Source organism: Belonocnema kinseyi, chromosome 7 (assembly GCF_010883055.1).
Source record: "Belonocnema kinseyi isolate 2016_QV_RU_SX_M_011 chromosome 7, B_treatae_v1, whole genome shotgun sequence".
Classification (NCBI taxonomy): domain Eukaryota; kingdom Metazoa; phylum Arthropoda; class Insecta; order Hymenoptera; family Cynipidae; genus Belonocnema; species Belonocnema kinseyi.
In genome coordinates this window covers 2,743,910-2,750,224 of record NC_046663.1, presented here as the reverse complement: position 1 = coordinate 2,750,224, position 6,315 = coordinate 2,743,910, and the positions used below count along the sequence as shown (strand labels likewise).

Below are 6,315 nucleotides of genomic sequence, written 5' to 3'. Positions count from 1 at the left end.
GGAATTCGGAAAATAGGAAGTGGTGTGGGAAAATATGAAAAAGGCATAGCAAATATGAAAAAGCGTGGGAAAATAGGAAGGCACGTGAAAAATATGCAATAGGGTAAATAGGAAGGGGCGTGGGAAATATGAAAAAGCGTGCGCAAACAGAAAGGGGCGTGAAAAATTTGAAATTGCGTTGGAAATAGTGCATGGGAAATATAAAAAGGCGTGGAAAAATATGAGGGAGCATGAAAAATATGAAATTTCCTGGTAAAATAGTCAGGGGCGTAAAAATATGCAATAGGAAAAATAGGAAGGGGCGTGGGAAATATGAAGAATCGTGCGAAAACAGAAAGGGGCGTGAAAAATTTGAAATTGCGTTGGAAATAAGCAGGGGTGTGGAAAATATTAAATAAGGAAAATATGAAGGAGCATGATAAAATATTAAAAAAGAGTGTGAAAATGTGAAAAAGCGTGGGAAGATAGGAAGGGCCGTGGGAAAATATGAAGTAAAAAACGTGGAAAAATACGAAAGAGCTTGGGAAGTTCGAAAGAATGAGAAAATAAAATGACGTGGGAAAATAGGAAGAGCAATGCAACATATGAACAACCTAGGATAAATAAGAAGTGGCCTTGAGAAACATGATGAAGCGTGGGAAATTACAAAATAGGAAGGGGCGTAGAAATATAGGAAAGGGCTTTATGAAATATGAAATAACTAAGTAAAACATGAAAAAGCGTCAAAGAATATGAGGGGTCATGGAAATATATGAAAAAAGCGAGGAAAAATATGAAACAGCGTGGGAAAATAGGAAGGGGCGTAGGAAAATATGAAATAAAGAAAATAATAAATGTGCGTCGGAAATATAAAAAAGCGTGTGTATCGAAGAATGGGAAAGGGGGAATATAAAAAATCTTGTGAAGATAGAAAAGGGCATAAGAAAACATGAGATATTGCGGCAAAATAAAGGGGCTTAAAAAATATGGAATTCGGAAAATAGGAAGTGGTGTGGGAAAATATGAAAAAGGCATAGCAAATATGAAAAAGCGTGGGAAAATAGGAAGAGGCGTGGGAAATATGAAAAAGCGTGCGAAAGCAGAAAGGGGCGTGAAAAATTTGAAATTGCGTTGGAAATAGTGCATGAGAAAATATGATGGGGCGTAAAGAATATGAAATTCCCTGGTAAAATAGTTAGGGGCGTAAAAAATATACAATAAGGAAAATAGGAAGGGACGTGGGAAATATGAAAAAGCTTGCGAAAACAGAAAGGGGCGTGGGAAATATGAAAAAGCGTGCGAAAACAGAAAGGGGCGTGAAAAATTTGAAATTGCGTTGGAAATAGTAAGGGGCATGGGAAAATATGACAGATGCATGGGAAATATGAAAAAGCATGGGAAAAAATGAGGGGGCGTAAAAAATGTGAAATTCCCTGGTAAAATAGTTAGGGGCGTAAAAAATATACAATAAGGAAAATAGGAAGGGGCGTGGGAAATATGAAAAAGCTTGCGAAAACAGAAAGGGGCGTGGGAAATATGAAAAAGCTTGCGAGAACAGAAAGGGGCGTACAAAGTTTGAAATTGCTTTGGAAATAGTAAGGGGCGTGGGAAAATATAAAAAATGCATGGGAAATATGAAAAGGCGTGGGAAAATACGAGGGAGCGTGAAAAATATGAAATACCCTGGAAAAATAGTAAGGTGCGTAAAAAATATGCAATAGGGAAAATAGGAAGGGGCGTGGGAAATTATGAAAAAAATGTGGAAAATATGAAAAAGCGTGTGTAAATAAAATGGGGCGTAGGAAATAATGAAATATTTGGGGATAATACGAAAGGGCGTAGGAAAATATAAAGAATCGCCTGAAAATATGAAAAAAGGTTTGGAAAATAGAAAGGAAAGTATAAACAAATGTGGGAAAATATGAAATAAAATCTTTTTCGATTGAAAATTTATCTCTTTTAGCAGAAATTTCATCGTTTTTTTTTCTTAAAATTGCAACTGTTTGCTTGTAAATTAATGTTTTTGTCTTGTAGAAATTTCTTCTAGAAATTATTCGAATTTTCTAAACGTTTAACTAGACAAACACGGACCAGAAGTTTTCCTATTTGAAATGTTTACTAAATTTTACTATTAATTAAAGCACTTTAATTTTAGAAAATCCAATTTGCTTGATGATAAAATAACTGCAAGTCTTAATTTGATCCATCACGTTCCTTGAGAGGCAAGTTCCGTAAAGTTGTAGTTTCTGAGGATAATTGAAAAACTTTGTGCGATGGGATGAGTTCTCGATAGAGGAATTTCAAAATGTTTTGCAATTTTTTTAATTTAAAGAAGAAAAGCAGCAATTTTCCAAACGAGTCTGAGATTTCTTTTTCAATTACAGCTATATAATTTAAAGGTTATTTTTAAGGCTTAAGAGAATTATGCAGAATATCATTTAAACATGTTTCAGGGATCACAGTTTCCCCTATTATCCTGTTTTTCTAAAAAAAACCCCCTACAATTCCTATATTTGAGAATTGTGTTAATTTTTTCCCCTTTTTTATGAAGCTGCGATTAATTTTTCAAGAATTATAAAAAGTTCGGGGCAATTAATAAATAAACTATGAGCAGCTTATAGAAACTATTATTCAAAGAAAAAGGCAAATTGTCGCTAGAGATAAAAAAATATATCTCACCTAATTGAGATACCTTTGTTCTTATATCATTTGATTTATCAAAAAAAAATTATTTCATCTTAAATTTGAAATTCCGAAAATTGAATCTACAAATAATCCCTTTTAAAAAGGTAAATCATAGAAATATTTTTGTGAACTGACAAATATTTATACTTTCTAAATACTCTTGCGCAGTTAAATTAAGACTTTAAAATTGTTTTAAAAAATGATTAAAAATAATAAACATATTTTTTAGTTTTTTCCACTGGAAATTGGTGTTTTAAAAAAGAATTTTAATATACGATCAAAAAGTCGTAACAATTTTAGTTTATATCAGTGTTTTACACGAGAAGTGGAAATTGCTAATTAAAAAATTGTTAGATTTAAGAAAAATAAGATGTTTTATATCAAAATCTGGTATTTTGAAAGAAAAAAAGAATTATAGTTCGAACAGGGTTTTCAATTTGGGAACAGTTTTATTATGTTCATGGTTTTTATTGGGAATAATTAGTATTTTGAGTAAACAATTATTTTCCATTGTACGTGTTAGTTTTTTTTCGAAAATTAACATTTTTATTCAAAAATCATCATATTTCAAAGATGATTTATCAGTTGTGAACAATTTTAGGTTGCGATCTTGTTTTTGATATTAAAATTGATATTTTCAAACAAAATTATAATTTGAACAAGATTGAGAATCTTTTAATGGATCATGTTTTTTTATCGTAAAAAATTGGCATTATGGTTTTTTTTAATACAGCATTATGGTTTTTTTTTAATACATTGCACAAATTTCAAAGAAAATTCACAACTTTTTTTTACAATTTAAGGTTATTTTGAACTGAAAAAATGGTCAATCACTTGTTTAAAAATTGAACTATTCTGATGTGAAATTCAATCGATTACAAATTGAACAAATTATTTAAAAATTTAACTATTTTGATAGAAAATTAAAGTAATTATTTAAAAATTGAACTTTGCATTAAAAATGTTAACTATTTACAAGATAATGTACATTTTTTGTGAAAAATCATATTTTCGGGTTGAAAATTCAAATGTTTTTAAAAAAATTCGGCTCTTTAGCCATAATTTCAAAGATTTGGTTGAAAAATCATGTACTTTCATGAAAATTTTTTCTTTTTCGTTCAAAATGAATTTTTTGAGCCTAAAATTTAAATATTCCATTTTTTGTCATAAAGTTATGCTTTAAAAATTCCGAAATTTGGTTTAAAATGTGTGGACTTTTTAGAAAATTGATTCTTTTTGGTTAAAAATTAATTTTTTATTTTAAAATTTGACTATTCCATTTTTTGTTTAAAATATATACTTCATGAATTGAAAATTTAACTATTTGGTAGAACATTAATGTATTTTTTTGAAAATTTCTATTTTTTGTTGTTTAAAATTGAACTGTTTCATAGAAAAAGAATTTTTTGTTAAAAATTTATATTTTTTCTTAGATTTTCATCTTTGTTGGTTGAAAATTAATTTATTCGGGTTCAAAGTAAACTGTTTTTCAAAACATTTAACTTCTTAGCTTAAAAATGGAACTCTTTCATTGAATTTAAACTTTAAAGTAATATTTTTTACTCAAAAATTCAACTGTTTTGTTGAAAATTATAATTTTTTTTATTCATAATTTTGTTGAAATTTTATTTTTTGTTTTTTTGGGAAATCAAACTATTTTGGTAGAAAAATCAACTAATCTGTTAAAACTTAACTGTTTATTTTAAAATTTGGAAAAAATCTAAGTTTTTGTTGAAAGGTCGTATTTACGGTTTGAAAATTCAACTCTTTTGTTGAAAATTCGTCTTTGGGCAGAAAATTAATTTTCTTAGTTAAAAATTCAGTTATGTGGGTAAAAATCTAAGTGGAATATTTTTTTAGTCATCTATTTCTGAAAATTAATATTTTTGTTGAAAATTAAATTATTGTTGAAAAATCATATTTTCGGGTTGAAAATTCAAATATTTTGTACATAATTCATCTTTTTGACCTTAAAATAAAAAAATCTGATTAAAAAATTATTTCCTTTGATGAATATTCATTTTTTTTTAGATGAATTGATATTTTTAATTAAAAAATTATCTTTGCTAGTTGAAAAATCAACTGGTTTTTGTCGAAAATTCGTATTTTTTGGTTAAAAAGTCAACTGTTTTGGTAGAAATATAATGTATTTCGAAATTTTTTTTATTTTTTGGTTAAAAATACAACAATTTGGTAGAAAATTAACTTTTTTTCTGAAAATTCATATTTTTTATTGAAAATTGGTTCTTGACAAATTTAAAATTCAACTATTTTGATAGAAAATTGAAGTCATTGTTTAAAAATTGAACTATTTGTTAGAAAATTAAATATTTGTTTTAAAAAAATCATATTTTCGGGATCAAAATTCAAATGTTTTGTACGTAATTCGTGTTTTGTAGCTTAAAATGAACAAATTTAGTTGAAAATTCATGTACTTTAATGAAAAATTGTTCATTTTAGTTAAAACTTAATTTTGTTTATCTTAAAATGTAACCATTCAATTTTTCATTAAATGGAAGCTTTATAATTTGGAAATTTAACTATTTGTTAGAAAATTACATTTTTTATTGAAAATCATAATTTCGGGTTTAAAATTCTCATGTTTTGTATATTAATTCGTCTTTTTCGCTTTAAAAATTCCAAAATTTCGTGGAAAATTTATTTGTTCGGGCTCAAAATCGGCGGTTAAAAAATATATATTCTTAGTTGAAAATTCATTTTTGTTTGTTTGTTAAAAATTCAGTTATTTGATTAAAAACTTTACTATTTTGTTAAAGATTTGAGTATTTTGCTAAAGTCATATTTTTTGGTTGAAAATTCATACTTTTAACGAAAAAGTCAACCATTCTATTTTTGCTTGTGTAAATTGATCTTTTTGAATGAAAATTCAAATATTTGGTTGAAATTTTTATATTTTTAAATTAAAACTAAACTATTTGTTCGAAAATTTATGTACTTTTTGGAAAATTCATCAGTTTGGTTGAAAAACGCGATTTTATAGTTTGAAATTTGACAATTTGGATGAAACTTTTTGGTTTTTAATTGAAAATTCTACTATTTCGTTTGAAAGTTAATCTCGTTGTTTAAAAATTCTTATGTTCGCTTAAAAATTCGATTATTCCAGTTAAATATTTATTATTTCAGTTAGCAGAATTAATTTAAAAAAATGGAATTTTCAACAAAATAGTTCAATTTACAGCCAAAGCAGACGAATTTTCAATAAAATATTTGCTTTTTTAACCAAAAAAGATTTTTCAGTCCAGAAACAAATAAATTTGTTGAGCAAATTATTGATTTTCCAACCCAAAAAGACCAATTTTCAACAAAACATTTGAATTTATAACCAAATACTTGAATTTTCAACTAGAAAAGATAAATTTTTAATTAAAAGTACTGTTCTTTTTAATTACTATTATTGCAAATATATATGTTTTTTTTAAATTAACTGTTTCTGGTTAAATTTTAAATTTTTTTTCGTGAAACTTCGGCCATTGGGTTTCAAAATGCATCTTTTTAAGTTGAAAATGAAACTTTTGGGGGTCAATATTCAGCTGTTTTGTTAAAAATTCAAGTATATTGTTGTTAAATTTGTACTTTTGGATTAAAAATTCTCAAAAAAATGCAGAATGAACGTAACCTAGTTTATGAAAA

General features: G+C 26.7%; 1 protein-coding gene across 2 annotated transcripts in view; it reads left to right on the top strand.

Moving 5' to 3' along the window:
* LOC117176299 (band 3 anion transport protein) overlaps positions 1-6,315 on the top strand; it is a 177,653-nt gene that overhangs the window by 148,713 nt on the left and 22,625 nt on the right. The gene's annotated exons all lie outside the window — the stretch shown is intronic.